Source organism: Coenobita brevimanus, chromosome 23, assembly GCF_032717465.1.
Source record: "Coenobita brevimanus isolate Jiangsu-jjx chromosome 23, ASM3271746v2, whole genome shotgun sequence".
Classification (NCBI taxonomy): domain Eukaryota; kingdom Metazoa; phylum Arthropoda; class Malacostraca; order Decapoda; family Coenobitidae; genus Coenobita; species Coenobita brevimanus.
The window spans coordinates 69,817,346-69,837,352 of NC_136976.1; the positions used below are offsets into that span (position 1 = coordinate 69,817,346).

The 20,007-nt window shown below is 45.3% G+C and overlaps 1 protein-coding gene across 1 annotated transcript in view; it reads left to right on the forward strand.

Moving 5' to 3' along the window:
- The window catches only part of Glut4EF (Glucose transporter 4 enhancer factor), a 323,600-nt gene that overhangs the window by 201,824 nt on the left and 101,769 nt on the right, over positions 1-20,007 (forward strand). The gene's annotated exons all lie outside the window — the stretch shown is intronic.

Sequence of the window (20,007 nt, forward strand, 5' to 3'; positions counted from 1 at the left end):
TTTTCTCCTGTCTTATTTTTGCGATTCACCTGCCCCGGCGTGACTCAGGTGTGGCCGCGGGCAGAGAAGGTGGGGATGGTTGTCAGGATCACACTTCGTCTCTGTCCGCGGCGAAGGAGGGGGAGGAAGAGGAGGAGGAGGAGGAGAGAGATGAAGGGGGAAGAGGAGGAGAAGGAGGAAGGGGAAGGGGAGAAGGAGGAGGTGGAGGATGGAGAAGGTGAGGGGGAGGGGGATGAGTAAGGGTAAGTTTGAAGTTAGGGTGAAACTGGAGTGAGTGAGAATGAAACAGGTGCGTGAGGAGGTAACTTAGATGTGGGACGAGATTACGTTTGGATGGAGTGATGATGAAAATGGTGATGATGATGTGGAAGGAGGCCGGGCTAAGATTTACTGGTTGTGGAACTGAGGACGGATTGGTAGAACAGGACAGAGCGTTGACTGGGTGGATTTGGTGGCAGGACGTTGTGGGACGGGGCTGTGGTGGTGATGGTGGTGGTTGTATGGAATGGGGATGTGGCATATGTGGGAGAGGACTGGAGTGGTGGTTGTGAGGGATGGTGCAAGGACGGTAAGTGGAACAGGGCTGGGATGGTTATGGGGCAGGGAGGGACGGTTGCTGAGTGATAGGGATGGCGTGTGGATTGGGACAGGGATGATGGTATGGTGTATGACAGGGCAGGGATGGTTTTGCGTTGAGTGGTGGTGGGGATGGCTAAGGGGGGACGGGTGCCGGTGGGATGGTATGTGGGACGGGTTGGGGGGGTAGGGTGAGAGCAACAGCACCACTCACTCCGCGGATTACCACATCACAGCTACTTGTCTCGCGTGTAAACCCGCCGTTGTTTTAGTATTAGCAGTGGCAAGGCGGTGGGGGGGAGGGATGAGGGTGTTGGGTGGGATGGGCTGGCGGATGGATGCGGGGTGTACTTTGGTGAGGTGGAAGTTGGGCGGGGTGGGGTGGAATGGAGTGGGGTGTGGTGTGGCTGTGCGATGAGGCAAAGGGGTGGGATTGGGTGGAGCAAAAGGGTGGGGTGGGTGGCTTGGAGGGAGGTAGTGGTGGTTGTGGTTATGCTGTGTGGTGGGACGATGGGGTGGGCTGGAGGGGGCGATGGGGTTGGTTGGAGGGGGTGATGGGGTGGGTAGGGTGTGCCGGCCGGGTGTCAGAATCAGCTGTTCGCTTGGCTCCATGCCAGAACTGTTGCCGTATGTAGGGTTGGGGATTTACACCCGTATGCGCGTTGGCAGAGCACACTTGTTCCATAGCGATTTATTTTATTCATTGCTCCTTCATTGTGGCGTTGTGTGTTACTGGTGCACACTATGTCGATGTTGTAAAAGACGTAACATATAAGACGATATTCATAACTTTGCATGGCGTTATTTTTCACTATATTCTTATCTCAAGACGATTTATTCAGTTTAGGAGAGAGTTTATTTTAATCATCAGTAACCCCTTCACTGCAGAGGCCTGTCGTAAGATGAATAAAGTTGCCTGTAGATAGCAAGAATAAAAAACGCATCATTGAGCTGTAGTGGTAAAGGTGTACTATGCAAAACAAATCGCCAAGGAAGAGATGCAACGAATTCACCCATGCTGTCGAGAATAGGAACCTTAGGGGTGTACTGTAGGTGGCAGAGGAGGCAGCGCAGCACCTCTTTGTTATTGATTTATTTTGATTATCAATCCTTAACGTCCACTTATTTGCTATTACATTGGCCCAGTTAGTATTGGTGTCTTGCACGAGGATATTCAGGTAATGTGCTGGATAAATTGGTGGGGAAGAGATGGTAAGTAGTAGTAGTAGTAGAAGAGAGAGAGAGAGACTGGGCTGGGCTGGGTACACTGGTGGACTTATCGGTGGTGGTGTGATTGATAGCGAGCCAGCCACACACACTGTTGCTGGGCCCCTCCTCCACGCTCACTCTCACTCCCACCGCCATCCACTCACGGCGTACCAGGCGGCTCCGGACACCAAATCTTAAAAACCGAGAGGGCCAAGTTGAGTGCAAGATCCCTCGGTTTACGGTGCTCCTTCACGAACACTTCCCCCGGTTTACGATGCTCCCTCATGAACACTTGCCTCGGTTTACGATGCTCCTTCATGAACACTTCCCTCGGTTTACGATACTCCTTCACGAACAGTTCCCTCGGTTTACGGTATTCCTTCATGAACACTTGGCAAGATTAGATGTATTTATTTTGCACGCCTGCTTACGAAACACCATAATTAATACTCATCTTGGGAAGGGCTTAGGGATTAACATAGCTAGGTGGAGGGAAGCAAGGCAAGGTTTACTCTCATCGTTGGTTTCACAAGTGGCTGGAAAAATAGGGGTTTGCCCACACCGTTGCGATACCCGATTTGTGTGGGTGTGGGGATGAGATGAGGCTGGGTGTGGGTGTGTTTGTAGGTGTATTTATATGTACGTGTGGGGCTGGAAATATGGGTGTGGGTAGGGAAGGAGCTGGGTTTTGTTGTGGATGTGGGTATGGGTGTGGGAGTGTAGGTGTGTGTGGGTATGGTGTGGGAGTGCAGGTGTGTGGGTGTGGGTGTGAGAGGACCAGCCATCACACAAGCCCGCACTGAAGGTGTCAAAGACGATAATAAAAGTGTTAAATGTGGGTGTGTTGCAACGCTGGGGGAGCCTGTTGCATCTCACATTCTCTACCCTCTCCCTGCCCTCTCCCCGTGTCACTCCCCTCCTCTCCCCTCCCCCATTCCCCTCCTCTTCCCCATTCTTCTCATCTCTCCTTCCCCCATTCTCCTCTTCTCGCATCACCTCTCTTCTACCTGACGACCCTCATCCATACCAGGATTGTTAACAGCACCACCACCACCATCCCATTCTTGTTCATTATCATCATCATCATCATTATTCCTCCGCAGCGGATTCGATTACTTTGTCGCCGGGTAAAGGAAAACAGGCAATTAAATACGTGTAATAGATAAGGAATAAGGAGGACAGTAGGGCGATAAACTTAAATATAGCCTTGGGTAAAGTATAATCACTTTACTTTTATACTCCTTTATTGAGAAGAGAGTCATATTGTCGGCGGTGTTGGACGCATCGTGACACAGTTTTCTTTGCGATTTAGTATGAAAATTATACGTTGATATTCTCTCATGTTATAGATATTTTAGTTACGACCTTAATTTGGCTAAGTAACATACAAGAGGGAAAAATATGTAGTGTGCAAAATAAATCGCTGAGGGAGAGATGCCACGATGACATGCCACCCGGAACACGGCTCAGAGTGTTCCGATATAATGCCAGTCAGGTTCCGTAATAAAATGACAATCAGGTTCCGTAATAAAGCAGCAGTCATGTTCCGTAATGAAGTGACTGTCATGTTCCATAGGCTAATAAAGCGACAATCATGTTCCGTAATAAAGTGAGTCATGTTCCATCTTTAAGTATCAGACGTGTTCCGTAATGAAGTGACAGTCATGTTCCGTAATAAAGTGTCATTCATGTCCCATAATGCTGGTTAGGTAAGGAATGAGGACAATATTGATACGATAACACTCTGCCTTTATTGAGATACAGTTTCGGGTTGGTGAGCAAAGGAAAAATGTGTATTGTAAAAATGGTGTATGTTAAATACTGGTTTATCATGTGGGTTTTTCATGGCATGATTTCTAAAATCCCTTCCTCCCCCCCACCCTCTTTTTTTTTTTTTTTACCACTTCCCGTTTTTAGGTAGGAGAAGAGGATTGAATGATGATGATGATGAGGAAGAGGAGAAAGAAGAAGAAGAAAAATGAGAAAGAAAACCTGGAGGAGGAGTCTGTTTCGTAATCAGCAGCTGTTGCAAGAATCATGTACCCCTTTTCTCTCAGCTTCTAATATTATCATCCCGGGGGTGTGAAGGGAGTGTACCGAGATGGCAGTGTTGGGTGTAATGGTGTGTAATGAGATCTGATGGTGTAATGGTGTATGATGGAGGGAACAGTGTGAGGTGAGCTGAACGGCGGGACGGGGCGGGGTTATGTCCGGGAGTGAGTCTGGCTTTGATAGGCAGCGCTGATGGCCCAGACGACAGGCAGGCAGGCAAGCAAGCAGGCAAGCAGGAAGGCCGGCAGGCAGGCAGGCAGGCAGGCAGGGTCCTAAACCGGCCTTCACTGGGTGCTCTGGCTGTCTTGCTTCACTCTCTGTGATTTTACAACCCTATTTAAAATTTGGTGTAGGTATAGATAGATAGAAATTTAAGTAGGTGGGTGGAGATAGTTTGTATGTTCATTAGCTTCGTCCAGTCTTTTTAATGTAATGTGTCCAGGCATCTCGGAAATTCATACTGAAAGGATCATAAAATTGGCTTTCTTATTTGTTCATCTTTTCTTCAGACGAGGCAGGTTTTGCAGGTTTTCATTCATGAATTTATTTCTTGTTTCCTTATTAAAGTTTGTTGTTTAATAAATTGGTTTATAAAGCTTTTCATTTTGCAATGCTTGGTGTATTTTGGAGTCAGGTGGTGTAGTTAATTAACCAATAGTAGAGGTTAGTCTAATTCTGGTGGAGGAGTGGTGGTGTGAGCACATCCCCTGTCTGAGGTGACTAACGACACTGATTCATACTAAAACCATCCCAGACGACCGCTGCATGACTCGTGCTGTGTGTAGATTTGTTTCCCTTCTTTTTCAAGGCGGATTTATTCAGCACTCCCGCACGAAGATTCCTCCCTAGCACTCGGGTATTGAACATGTTCAGATATTAAGTTACGGTTCATGTTAACACAGGCTCCTGTGACCCATTCAGCTGAGTAAAATCGTCTTGCCGCATCAGAAATAAATACTAGAGTTGTCCCAATGATTAGAGGGTTTATAGTGACGGTATCAGCACTTAGATTCATATAACCCACTGAGATTAATAAAGTCGTTCCTGTGACCCACTAAGGTGCGTGAAATCGTCTGTCTGTAGCTGGAATAGAGGAATAGAATACTAGAGTTCCCCCTATCATTGACGGGGCGAGGAGGCGTGCCGCAGAGGTCAGGAGGGAGACACTGAGATCAATCTAGTGAGCCTTTGATCCTGGTCTCGCTGCAAGGAATCACCGTCCCCCCCCCCCGCCCCCCCCTCTCTTCCACCTTCTGTGTTAGGGCCGAGAGGGCGTCTTGGAGGTGGGCAACCGTCTTCTGGGGCAGGGATGGGGTGATGAGGTGAGGCCAGGCTGGATGGGTTTGTGAGGAAGGGTGAGTTTGTGAGGCGGTGGGTTGTGAGGAAGGGTGGGTTTGTGAGGCAGGAGTGAAGGGGTGTGGTGTGGCTTGGTGATGTAGTGGAGCTGGGGTGTTTCGAAATGAGACAGGGATGTTGTGAGGTAACAGTAAGGCAGGGTGTTGTGAACTGAAGTAAGGCAGGATGAAGTGACTCAGGATGTTGTGAACTGAAATCAGGAAAGGTGTTAGGGTGAAGTAAGACAGGGTGAGATGAAGTGAGAGTGTGCTGGAGGTGAAGAGAGAGAGTGTGTTGTGGCGAGGGAGAGATGTTGGTGAAGTGAAGAGAGGCAGGATGTTAAAGTAAAGCAGGGTTGTTACAGTGAAGTGAGGCAGGGATGGCAAGGATGTTATGGTGAAGTGATTTATGGAAACTGTGGTGAAGATGTAAGGATGTGGTCGTAGTGATGAAGGGATGTTGTGGTGAAACGAGGTAGGGATGTTGTGGTGAAATGAGGTAGGGATGTTGTGGTGAAACGAGGCAGGGATGTTATGGTGAAGTGATGGAGGAATGTTATGACGAAGTGATGGCGTGATAGTGGTGCTGTGGAGTTAAAACTAGTGGTGCACAGAGGCTCAAATGTGGCGTCAGAGCTAAGTGTTATTGGCGTGGCGAGACCTGGGGCTTGTATGGTAGGAACACAGCGGCAGTCCAGTCCAAACCTCTTGTTGATAGAGTATAAATAATAAAAGTTAATATGGATGGGTGATATTTTTATCAGGCCGACTGTTCCATCTTTTCCCCTGGTTGTGTTTTAATGGTGGTAGATGTGATGCATTGTGGGGCGTGATGGGTGATGCTAGGGAGATGTGTGTATTGTGTGTGCTAGGAGGAAGGTGTAGTAGTGATGACTGTGTGTGGTGGATACATTTCTCAGATCGACACTTCCATTCTTTCCCGGCTGGGCTTTGGTGGTGGTAATTGTGTTGTGTCTTGTGCTGGGTTTTGTGTTGTGTTGAGGCGTGTGAGAGAGGGACAGGTGGCCGGCACGTCTCTGGCTAAGTATTCATAAAGGATCTTAGCCAGTATTCACGATAAGCAAGTTGCCATAGCAGTTAGTGGCCAGCAGGAATATGTGTTTTGCTGTATATTTTCTGTGCATAATTCACTGTCATGTAGGTGATGTGTTTGGTAAGTGAAGACAGAATACAAATGAACAGTCATCTACACGGCTTAAGTTCAGTAAAGTTTATGAATATGGCCCCTTATCTCTCCCCGCCTTCCCCCGCCCCACACCTGTCTCTTGCCCTTGCCCACCTCCACCTGTTCTTTGATTCCTCTTCCTCTTGATCTTCCCACATTGCCCTCTCCATGGTCTTGCTTTTATTTTTCCACATTTACATCCATTCCCATATTCCATGATTGTGAGTCGTCTAATTTTGTAACTAAGAGTGGGATTGTGTAAAGAAGCCTCGGATATTTAACAAGTATTTCTGGAACACATTTGATTATTAGATGTGGTCAGCCTGCATCTCATATTACAGGTTAGGCCCATTCATCATCACAGACATCGGAATTATATGAAACTGGATGCATGTTAACCTTGTCACACACTCACTTCTAACACGATCATGTCTTTACTAATCTGCCACAAGGCTCACCGTCATGTCATAAAGCACCCCCGCTAATACAGTTACTTAAGTCTTGGATGAGATAGTCTTTATTTGTGTATGGACGGCTTGGTGTTAGTATGCAAGAGATGACGTGAGAGAAAATGTGACGCTTATGTAGTGAGCTGTAGAAATGCCGAGCCTGAGGGATCGCACGTTTCCCGTATACCCAGAGTCGGATGCATAAGCGTCTATCCCTGCTAATATTATCTAGGCCGTCCACATCGACCCCAAGTTGCAACCGTGTGAACCTAAGCCACACTTGCCAAATTTATCCGTTTTCTTCCAACACACCCACAATGTACATCTGGTCGTACCTGCTGCCCTCCCTCCACCCCCCACCCACGCCTTTGCCTCCTCCTGTCCCTTTGCCCAGCCTCACCTCGCAAACCCGGCACTCCCAAGGCCAGATAGTGAGTGCCACCTGCGATTTGGGCACTGTGCCATGGGGGTTCTCCTTCCTCCTGCCTCCCTCAGCCTCCCTCTGCTTCTCTCATGCCTCTTCATGCCTCCCTCATGTCATCCTGCCTCCCTTCTGCTGCCTCCTGCCTCACTTATGACATCCTACCTCCTTTCTGTCTCTTCATACCTTCTTCATGTGTCATGCTGTCTCCCTCTTCCTTACCTCCTGTCTCCCTCTTATCTCTTCATGTCTCTTGTCTCCTTCATATCTCCATCGCCTTTCAATCTCCTGTATAACTACTGCCTCCTTCCACCCTCCTATCATCTGCTGTCTTTTCCTGTCTCCCTGCTCTTCACACCCTCGACAACATGATCTCTCATCTTTTTAGTTAATGCTTCAGATGTACTTTCGTTTCCAATGCACATTCACCTTTTCCAGTTGTCTTTATTTCTTCAGTCTGTTCTATCCCTCTTACAGCTTCCCCTCTCCATATTTTAATCTTTCTCTATCTTCTTATTTTTACCATCGTATTAAAGTCAGATTTAACACTTAATTCTCTGCCTTTTTTTTTTTTTTTTTTTTTTTTCGAGATATACATGATTTTGTGAACCTATACATTTTCTTCCCCCAAACCTTCCAGGACCCATTTTTCAGAGTCCTCTCATTGAACCCTTTCCACATCCTCACGACATGTTGTTCTCATCTCTATTTTCTGAGATTACCGCCAGAGTTTTAGTGTCCCGTTTGTGTTTCCGTCTTTGTACGTCTCACTTCTTTTGTCGAGTTTCCTTCCTTTCGGCTGTAGATCTTAACCTCTAAGTTGGCCTGAAATATCCTTCTGTCTGTCTTGAACGCTGAGTTGTAACAATAGATTAACAAAAGAGAGTGATGTTTGTCATGGGAAAGTGTTGTGGAAAGGATTTAGAGCCGTAGTATTGTCTCATTCTACACTAAAGCTGTGGGAAATAAACTGCAAAAGGAAAATTTGGACAAGTTACGGTGAAAAGATTATAGTGCCATTGTTCAGAGTCGTACCATATTCCCCCTCCGCCCTGTATTCATCGCCCCTCCCCCTTTCCTCTTCACCTGGACCACCCCCTGTGTTCGCCCACCTATCCTTCAGCGCCTCCCACTGCCGCGGTGTCGCCTCTTTCTTTACAGCCGCCGGAAGTGGTGAATAATGTCCGCCATTCCAGAAACAAGGGAAGGTCAGGGTCAGGGGGGTAGGGGGAAGGAGTTGCATGGGCTCCAGGCAACTCGTACCCTGTCCTCCGCCTCCTCCTCCTCCAACCGGCTCGGAGGTGCTGGTGCTGGTTCTTGTGCAATAGTGAATTTCTGTATTTTGTTTTTTCCCTAACTTTTTTTTTTTATCCTATGTTTTTGTGGTGTAGTCATGTTAGATGCAGCCTCCACCATCCTGTTCACTACCAAAAGGCTCTCCTAGGCTGAATAAAATCGTCAGGAGATGGCAAGAAAAGTCACGTCATCGTAGTGAAGGAATTAATGCGGATGTTCCTTTGCCACCACCTTAGCAGTTGTACCGTCGACCGCAGTAAATCGCTTCAAGTATAGTTCGAGTCTGTTGGTTTGTTTAAGGCACGGAACTTGAGTCGACAGACAGTAAATTTACCAAGTTAATAAAGGTATATCCATCAACTCTACGTCATACAGTGTTACTAGATTACTGACTCATACTGTACAGGGAAGGTTGACGCGAATTTCTGCGGTCGATTGTACATAAAATACAATGTTCACTACTGGTGCACAGGTCCTCAAATGGGCAGTAGACGGTCTTTTTTTTCTATTTTTATTCATGCTAAATTCAGACCAGAGAGAGAGAGAGAGAGATACTAACAGAAATATACTTACGATGTTGGTATAATTGCAAGAGCTGTATAAAAGGGGGTACAGACATAGCGCTTCTCTGCCACTCCTCAAGATGTTTTTGTGTGTGTGTGTTTTTTTTCCTCGTGTGTTGCGGGGACAGCTCGGTGTTCATGGCTGGTATTCTCGTCCGAAGCTCCCTAACACCCCTTCTTTAGCGATTGATTTTTGGGTTTGGCTTGTTAATATCCCTTTCTACGTTATTTACGCCTAGTGTGGCGATATTGGAAAGATTTATTCAAAAGGACAGTAAAGTGTAAAAACGAAAAAAATCGCATAGGAAAAGGTGTTAAGGAGCCGTCTCAACGGACGAGAAACGGGCTTAGGTCTACCCAGCATAATTTATTCCCATACTACTTCTGCTGCCACACCTGCGCCCACACCAGCAGACTGTACCGTCACCACAAGACAAGGTATAAACGGGCTACCATGTATTTCTCGAGTGTAATAACAGGTGAAGGTAGTTTTGTTGGTCAGGTAAGAGTGTCGGCAGGTGACTTGTGGTGTTGTCAGCCGGTGATAGTGGTGTGTGTAGATGAAGAGTGTGTGTCTGTCTGTCTGTCTCCGCTGATAACGTTAGTCTTAGGGTCGTCTTTTCGTTGGTTTAAGAGTTTTCGTGACACCTTATCCTTCGCGATTTGTTTTGTGTTTGCGTGACGCGTGGTGATAGGTTGTGCGTGTGTGTGTGTGTGTGTGTGTGTGTGTGTGTGTGTGTGTGTGTGTGTGTGTGTGTGTGTGTATAAAAATGTGCGACTTCGTTACACTGAAGCCAGAACCGATCATAATTCAGCGTAAATTTGTGTGATTGTTTAGGTCGACACAAATACGGTAAAAAGAACACCCCATTTCACTGAACACGTTATGGGCCTTCCGTATTGCAGTGCCAGACGGAGCGCAGGTAACAGTGAAAAACGGCGTGCCTAGAACGAGACAGAAGGCAGGTAACAGTGAAAAACGGAGTGCCTAGAACGTGCTTTGTGAAATGGGGTATTGTTCCAGGTTTTACTCAGGCTGTATACAAAAATTAATCGCTGAGGAAGGGGTAATAAGTCGCATAGGAAGAGGTGCAACGAGCCTGAGAAAAAAACACCTTAGGAGCGGAGGGTTAAATGGGCAGTGGTGGACGTGATTAGAGGCACGGATGGTCTTGCAGTATCAGGTGTGGCGCTTCTCACTGATATGTGCCGTATCTTTGGTGCGTCCGCTCCTTCTGTGGGTAAGCAAGGAGCGTGGTAATATTGGAACACAGACTTGAGAGAGAGTGTGTGTGTATTAGGAGTTTAATGTGCAGGGTGGTTCATAAGTCTGTTACCACTTTAAGATATCATAGAGCACACACACACACACACACACACACACACACACACACACACACACACACACACACACACACACACACACACACACACACACACACACACACACACACACACACACACACAGTAGGGAGAGGAGAATTATATACACAGTGATTCATTATTGCGTTACCTCCACCTCTTATGGCAGCAAAGTCCCGTAAGAATGGTGACAAACTTAACGAGTATAAATAACTTTTTTTTTTTTATGAAGACAACACAGACGCATTTTTTTTTCTATAATCGACGGAGCACAAACCTCATGTATATATCTTTTTTATTTATTTTATTTCAGCGGAGCACAGACCAAACTTTGAGCGTTCTTTTGTTTTTGTTTTTGCATATCGAGGGGAAACACAACTCATTTCTAGGATATTACGTGTTTTTCTTTATTTTTATTAGTTTATTTCGCGAACGTGGCACAGGTTCCTCCAGCCACCACCACGTTAGTATTAAAAGTTTCATGGTGACCTTATGGGGTACCGGCGTTTCCCCCAACACACTGCTGTTGAGTACATTTTGATCAATACTGTAGCTGAGGTGGCCGGCGTAAGAACAGCGGAGAGAGAGAGAGAGAGAGAGAGGAGAGAGAGTACCGTACCTTATTATCGGCACCGTATCTTCCTTTGTCCCCTTCTAATCACAGCTAAGTTAGTCTATCAGTGCCTCCACCTCCAGCCAGGCCCTCCACCGCCTCCCGTCTGCCCTTAGAAGTAGCCGATCTGTTGGCCACCTCTGTTGTCTCTCGCGCTCACGTGATAAGCCAGGGCGTTATCGGTGGAGTGTGTGGAGAGGGAGGGAAGTAGGTGGAGTGTATGGGGAGGAAGAGGGAGTGGGGAGAGGATATAGAGGAGGGATGCAGAGGGAGCTGGAGGTTGGGCAGCTTGTAGGGGGAGACACACCTACACTATATACAACTACACACAATTTTTTTTTTTTTTTTCCCCACTGTATCTCACCGAAGCCTCTTCTGTTCCTACTGACCACTCTTTTAAAGAATATATTGTGGGTTGGAGGGGGCTGGGGAGTACTAGAGGGGGCGAGAGGGAGGGTAGGAGGAGGGAGAGGGTGCTAGAGGGTGTGGGGGAGTGGGTAGGGAACAAGAGAGAAGCAGGTGCAGGGCGGGGAAAGAGATTGAGTTACTGACTGCGAAGTGTGTTGTCATGGGTGTGTTACAGTCACTTAACATAACATAGGCAGTTATTGTTGTTGTCGTGTGTGTGTGTGTGTGTGTGTGTGTGGTATGTGTGTGTGTTGATAATTGGAAAATAGTGTTTAAATAGTGATGATGGTGGTGATGAGGATGGTGATCACTGCATAACTATAATTCTGGATCGCACCCGCCCGAGTGGTTAGGAAGCAGAATGGTGATGATAACGATGATAGTGATAAAGGAACTGACTGCACACGACATGTTCTATTTGTGCCTATTGTGAGTCAGGTAATCGGTAATTTGAGATAAGGAAGTGATTACAGGTGTTGATAAAGCGATGATATTGCGTATATTATTTTGATGTAGATAAAGCAGTGTTTTTGGCCGATTAGTGTCTTTGGCCTTGTCAGAATGTGTGGTAGTGGTGTAACTTATTTACTTATTTATTTATTGTATTCGCTTTTCGTCACCCACTTCGTAGGTAAGAAAAATTATGATGATGAGGATGAAGTTTTTGTGTCTGTGGTTGTTGTGTGTGTGTGTGTGTGTGTGTGTGTGTGTGTGTGTGTGTGTGTGTGTGTGTGTATCATGTCCTTGAACACAGCACACCTCAGGTACGGAAACTTGATGCCTCCAAAGCCTACGTACTTGCCTACCTGCCGGCCTTCCTACCTGCTTATTTATTTACCTACCTTATTATTTTACTTACCTACCTTCTTATTACTTACTTATTACATACTTACATATCTACTTGTCAACTTGCCTGCCCACCTACCTATCTCATTTTCTCATCTCCCCACCCATTGTCACCACACCCCATCTGCACCTCGCTCCTTTTTGATCCCGTCTCTTGTAACCTTCACCCCTCCCTCACACCGCCCCCTGTCACCAAACCCCTCCCTCTTCCCGTCCGAACCTCGCCTCACGTCATATCAACTCTTTCCGACCCATCCTCTTTATTCCTCCTCTCCTTTCACTCCCTCCTCTTCCTCCTCCTTTTCGCCTCTTCCCTTCCTGATCACTTCTCTCACATCTTTCCCTTTCCCCATCCCGTTCGCTAACCCTTTCTAGATTTCCCTCTTTCGTTTCACCATTCCCTCAGTCTCTTCGTCCGCTGTCTTTTGTTTTATGTCTCTTACATCATCTCTCTATTTTCTTGTCTTCAGTCCCTTTCCTTCTCCCCATTTCCTGTCATTCCCCACCCCCCCTCCTCGCCCATTGTCACTTCACCCTCTTCGTCCTTTTCGTAACCTCACCTCTTGTCAGGTTATCTGTCTCTTAATCCGATTTATTCAGAATCCCACAGTCACCCCGCTCATCTCACTCTGTCTCATTTCCGTCTCTCCATGTCACTGTATATTATCTCACCTCTTCATTCACGTCTCCTGTCACCTCACCCCCTGTCTCTCCCTGTCTCTACTACATGTCACCCTCTGTCTCTCCTCTTCACTCACTTCAGCTGCTGTCATCTCACTCCATGTCCGTCTGTCTCATGTCACCATATCCTTCACGTCAGCCCTCATGTCACTTACCTCTTTCCCGTCACTACACCTCTTTCACCTTACCTGTCACCTTGTCACCTCATCACTCTTTTCACTCCGTCGTCTTGTAAGCTTCTTCACCAGTATTAGGGAACAGCGCTGAATAAGGGTAGGTCTCTCTCTCTCTCTCTCTCCCTCTGTGTGTGTGTGTGTGTGTGTGTGTGTGTGTGTGTGTGTGTGTGTGTGTGTGTGTGTGTGTGTGTGTGTGTGTGTGTGTGTGTGTGTGTGTGTGTGTGTGTGTGTGAGTGACAATAAATCCACGTTATACAGCAAGTCAGGGCCATGTTACAAAATAAACCACCTTTTTTCATACACCCAGCATCTTTTAATTGGGTGACCGGGCAAATCAACTTTATAGGTAGCAGTGAAAATTTAATAGGCGATATTTCTGTAACTTACTGTGGAATTATTATAAAAGAAATGTAAAAATAGAAGGATTATCAGTATGACTATGTAGGTGTAAGTGGTAGCAGGTGTGGTGATGGTGGTGGTAGGGATGGAGTGGATCATTGTGGTGGTGGTGGTGACAGGTGTGATGGTGTTAGAAGTGGTATGTGATGTGGTGGTGGTGGTTGTGGTAGTGGTAGTAGGTATAGTAGTAGAAGTTGTGGTAGTAGGTTTAGTTATGCAGTTTTGGTAGTTGTAGTGTTGTAGGAGTTATAGTAGTGGAAGTCGTACTGTAAGTGGTGGTAGTTGTGGTTGTGATCGTAGTGGTGGTGAAAGTGGTGGAGGATGTGTGGGTGGAATTGTGTGGTGGAAGGTGGAGATGTGGACGATTAATTTGATGACAGACATGAATAGAAAGTTTGTGAGAAAGGCAAAGAAAAACTGGATGTCTGGTTGATGTTGATGATGTTAAGGTGAAAGTTGACGTAAAATAATAGGTTATGAATAGGAAGATTGAGGGCGAGTTGTGGATGAGAGAGAGAGAGAGAGAGAGAATAGCGGAGGTAGTTAGGGGAAGCTTAACGATGTCACGGTGAACAGTGGCCGTGAAAGCAAGTAGCCTCGTAGCCATCATGAAGGGAGATGGTGGGGAGGGAAAGAGTTACTGCCTGAGATAAGAGCTGGTAATAAAAGATGAGCCTCGGTTGTGAGAGCTGGGATTTAGTGAGTGGGTGGGCTGTGGTGGTGGTGAGAGGGGGTTGTTTGTGGTAGATAAAAGGTGGTGGTGGTGTGGTGGTGGTTGTGGTTTGAGTGGTAGGTGATGGTGGTTGTTTGTGGTGGAAAAGGAAGTGGTGGTGGTTGTGGTTGGCTTGAGTGGTGGTGGATGAAAGGTGATGGTTATGAGTGGTGCTAGGTGAAAGGTAGTAGTGGTGGTGGTAGTTGTGGTTGGTTTGAGTGGTGGTTGTTTGTGGGTGGATATATGGTGATGGTTGCCTGTGGTGGTGGTGGTAGTTGTGGTTGGTTTGAGTGTTGGTTTGTGATAGTTGATGGTGTGTGTGTGTGTGTGTGTGTGTGTGTAGATAAGGTGTGGTGCAGGTCGTAGGTGTGATGATAGTGGGAGGTGCAGTGGCGGTGATGGTTGTGGTGGCAGCTAGAGTTGGTGTAAGCGATAGTTGTGTTGGTTGATGGTGGTAGTGGTGATAATTGTGCTGGGTTGTGGTGACAGTAGTAAGCGGGTGTTCGTTGTGGGTGTGGTGATAGCGGTAGGTATGGTGGTGGTAGAGATGGGTGTCTGGTGGTGATGTGATGGCGTTGATGATGGCAGTGTTAGATGGCTTAAAAATGGTAGATGATGATGGTGATGATAGTTATAGATGTGATGATGGTGGTGGTAGTGGTAGGTGTGGTGGTGGTGGTGGTGGTGGTGGAGGAGAGTGCCGGTGAGTGAGGAGGCATGAGGGAGGCAGCTGTTAAAGTGCTCAGCTGCAAGGATGGTGGAGAGCCAGCTGGTGTGTGTGTGTGTGTGTGTGTGTGTGTGTGTGTGTGTGTGTGTAGAATAAACCTTGTGTGTTTTAAATATTTATTGATATATTTAATGTGTGTGTAAAATATTTATGTCTATAAGAGCGTGATAGTAATGTGTGCGTGTGTGTATCATTAATTTTGTCTTGTATTCCCCATCCCCAACTTATCACAGTTATAAAGTGCCGTACCACAATAAATAAGTTTACCTTTTTATTATTTATCTTTATACACCCAAGATGCCTATGGTAACTGTATTATCACTTATCAGATATATTTCTTATATTTACCCTTACCTGTGGTTAATTATCTCACCTTTTTCTCCCCTGCAGGTAAGTCTGGTGTCCTGGTTGGCCAAGGTGAGATGGTGGTGAGTACTGAATGCGAGGTGATGTGTTGATTTCTCTCTCTCTCTCTCTCTCTCTCTCTCTCTCTCTCTCTCTCTCTCTCTCTCTCTCTCTCTCTCTCTCTCACACACACACACACACACACACACACACACACACACACACACACACACACACACACACACACACACACACTGCATCACTAAAAACAGATGTAGCAGCATATTTTCACTCGGATTTCACACGTTGTACTTATCCTTCTAAAAAACACTTGTGGAGTAGAGGAATGATGATGATGATGATGGTTATGTAGTGGGAGTGTTGTAGTTGGTGTTAGGGTAGGTAATGAGAGGGGGTTATAGTAGTTGATGATGATGATGATTGTGGTGATGTTTAGGGAATGGTGTGGGCTTAGCGTGTTGGAGTTTAGGTAAAGATGGTGAGAGGGATGTAGATGATGATGATGGTGATGATGAGGGAATGTTGTCTTGTATAAGGTGCCTTGTAAGTGTTGTAAATCGTGCCTTGTGTTGTGTAGTCTTGTAAGTTGTAGTGTTGTATTAGAAGTGTTGAAAGCATTGTGAATTTAGTGGATCAGGTATTGTATGTTTTAGGTTGTATAGCGAGCGTTGTAGTGTTGTATTGGGAGTGTTAGAGGCCTTGTGAGTGTTGTATAAGACTGTATTGTATCTTGCAGGTGTTGTATAGGGAGTGTTGTAATCCTGTAGGTGTTGAATGGGGTGTATTAGATGTAGTAAGTTGTATAGCGATTGTTGTATATATTTTGTGTTGTGTAGCGAATCTTGTATACCTTCTACGCGATGTATTTTCTTGTATTATAGGGTGTGTTGCGAGTGTTGTATATCAGGTGGGTGCTGTATGGCGGTGCGAGGGGTTGTATGGGACGAGGGTGTATATTCCTGTGGCTCTTTTGAAAGTTAGGGTTATAAATGATGTTGGTAGGGGCTGCTTGTTGGTGTGTAGAGGTGGACGGAGTGGAATTGACACACACACAGACTGGTACACACACACACACACACACACACACACACACACACACACACACACACACACACACAGTCAGTCTACTTTTATGCTTCTATATGTATTTTTTTCCTTTCTATCTACTTCTTTATCTCAGTTTATAAATATCTATCTCTCTCTCTTTATCCAGTTGTTTGTCTGCTTACATTCATCTATCTATCATTCTGTTCCTGCCTTTAAGATGTATCTTTTGTAATATAAAAATAAAATCCATAAATCAAACTCAGTGCGTGTTTGTGGTTGTTGATACGTAGTGGCGGGAAAAACACGCGATAAGGAAGTCTTGTTGTTTTTTCCAGTTTCTAGGACGGGTATTATCTTCTCCTCCCTCCCCTTCGTCTTGACCTCCTCCTCCTCCTCCTCCTCCTCCTCCTCTTTGTATGCTTTGTCTTCCTTCCATTTCCTGCCTGTTTTCTTATTTTTCTTCCCTTCTTTGCATCCTCCAGCCTCGTCTTTCTCTTCTTTCATTCCCTTTTTCTCCCCTCTCCTCTCTTCTCCCCTCTCCTCTTTTCTCCCCTTTCCTCTTTTCTCCCCTCTCCTCTCTTCTCCCCTCCTTTTCTCTCCCCTCTCCTGTCTTCTCTTCCAGTACATCAGCTCCTTTCATTTATTCACACTTTTCTTATTCATTTTTTATTATTTTCCATTGTGCGTTATTTTTAGAGGTCTCTGTCATGCCTCTGTGTTTCGTCATTATCATTTTTTCCTCTTTCTCATTTCTTTTCGTCCATTTATATTTACCTCTGTTCTTTTCATTATTTTTCACGTTATTCGCTTTCATTCCTCCTTTTTCACGACTGCTTTCCTCTTCATGTCACCATCATTCATCTTCATCATTTCTCCGTCAGTCATCTTCCTCTTCCTAAACGGTCCCGGAGTTTATCATCCTTATCACCTTTTAGTATCCTTCTTATCGTCTTTTAATCTCTCTCCTTATTTGTCCTCACCGCTTACCATGATTCGTAACTTCCTTGTATGGGTAGTTATAGTCAAGAATCACCGAGTTTTACGATTCTATCTTTAATATTCACTCTGGTTTTATGTTTGCTTTTGTGAATGAAGGGAAATTTATAAACAATCGTATGCATATCTTGAGCTTAGGAAGGTTTGTAAATATGGTCCCTGGTTCTTATCATCCTGTCGTCCTGTTAGCCTCATCCTCACGATTCTGTGCGATATTTATCTTTACCTGTTTACTTCCTGCTCCTCTCTCTCTCTCTCTCTCTCTCTCTCTCTCTCTCTCTCTCTCTCTCTCTCTCTCTCTCTCTCTCTCTCTCTCTCTCTCTCTCTCTCTCTCTCTCTCACATTATTATTATTATCATTATTATTATTTATTATTATTATTTCGACAAGCACTTCCTTCTCTCCTCCCCACACACACCTCCCCTCTTCCCCCCTCCTCCCCTCTTCACCCCCCACCACCCAGCTTACCTCAACCTTTCGCCCGTCTTATCAGTGTGTGGGGTTGCCCATCATATAACCTCTCAAGGCGATAAGGAAGTGGATGTGGTTCTAGCCGGTAGTAGTCTGCCCTGGAGAGATTTTCCGGCCTGGATGCGTTTGGTTAGTTGAGGTTTTATTTGTTATTAAGTTAAATTTGGTTGTTAGGTTGAGTTGGGTGCTTTTGGGTTAGTTTGGGTTAGAATGGTGAAGGTTCGGTTATCCCGTCTGTTAACATCGAGATTTTTCAAACTACAAATACTTCATGATCCCTTCGCTACTCGGTTTTTCTTCATCAGTAAATAAAAAATAAATAGCAAAAAATGGGGTGCAGATGATGTCATGGTGTTGATTGTGCTAATACGGTGGTAAGGAAATTGAATCCGGTCGCTGGTGGTGACGGCTGCCGTGACGTAGCGGTGACGTCACAGTGGGTGGACCTCAAGCCTTATTCAGATACGGCTCGATTTGGTTTTCGGAAATATTGCTGGATGCTCTTGTGTTTTTTTTTTTTCTCCTGTATAATGAAAAAAGATGCCCAAATTATGCTTTTATGCAATTGTGATGTTTTTCAAAGTAATTTCGGCTTTGTTAAAATTTGTATTACGCAAAATCAGTGGCGGGTGATACACTAACCGATCTTGACATTTGGCTTTTGTTTGCGTGGATTCTGTTTATACCGCTGTTGTCAGGTTTCCTCTCTGTACCGTATTGTAATTAATTCGCGTATATATTTTAACTCATAATTATTTACGGCGTCTTTTTCTAATGGACATAGACAAGCATGACGTGACTGTTTCTTGAGATGGCATTTGTCAGGTTTCAACTTCCCTTTATAACTGATTCGGTTTTGTATTTGGTTTGGACTCGTTTATATTTCAGTGACGGGTGATTTAATGGCCCAGGATGATACAGTTTTATTATTATTATTATTATTATTATTATTATTTAGCACAGTTGTAGAGTTTCGGTTTATGTGGTAGCTATGTAGAAACTTCAGCTTTGTAGCGTGGGTGCAGGGGAGGGCCGCCTTCATGTGGTGGCACCGATATAACCATGCGGCTCAACTGCCCAAAATACAAGCCTGCAGTCGACCGTGTTTCGCGTTTCAGGATTCTAGTGTTAAGGATGCCACAAGTATCATATCCCTTTAAAATGATTGATAATAGATTTGAAGGCTAATTAATCTCGCTGTTCAAGGAGCTTATTTTTATTTACAATTTACAAACAAGGGAGGTTAGATAATTACTTGAAGGGATTATTTTTCGTGTTCTTGCCGCTACCGGACGATTTTATTCAACTGGAGAGCGTAACCTAGAAGTGAAGGGGGTCTTGCTCCTACAGTTCATATACCTTTTTTTTTTTAGTCCGAACAGAAACTTGTGGAGATGGTAAGAATAAACTGCAAAATGACGTCACCGGGTATGAATAAACTGCAAAATGACGTCACCGGGTATGAATAAACTGCAAAATGACGTCACCGGGTATGAATAAACTGCAATATGACGTCACCGGGTATGAATAAACTGCAATATGACGTCACCGGGTAAGAATAAACTGCAATATGACGTCACCGGGTAAGAATAAACTGCAAAATGACGTCACCGGGTAAGAATAAACTGCAAGATGACGTCACCGGGTAAGAGTAAATCATAAAATGACGTCACTTCGGACCGTATAGCGCAACACACCTGGCGTTGGTCAAATTAAGCGTAACTCACCTGTGTTTGTATATGGAGCGGCCATGTCCCGCGTCGTAACCCCTGTCAAGGCTTGTGTGTGTGTGTGTGTGTGTGTGTCAGAGATAGAGAGAGAGAGAATGCCTACTAACTGCCCTATTGTTCTCCACTATAACTACCATTTAGTCTATTGTTCAGCTTCGTAACTCCAATTCCCATCCTTTGATAGATTTGTGCCTTCGATTTTTTTATATATATTTTACATTGTCGTGTTATCGCCGCCTTTGTTTTCTTAATGTCATAGGTATTGTTTATGTGTCGAAATTGGGGGTGTGGGTTGTGTTAGTTAATTGGGTGTGTGAGTTGTTTGTTTTACCTATTCAGTATGAGGGCGCTTCTCTCTCTCTCTCTCTCTCTCTCTCTCTCTCTCTC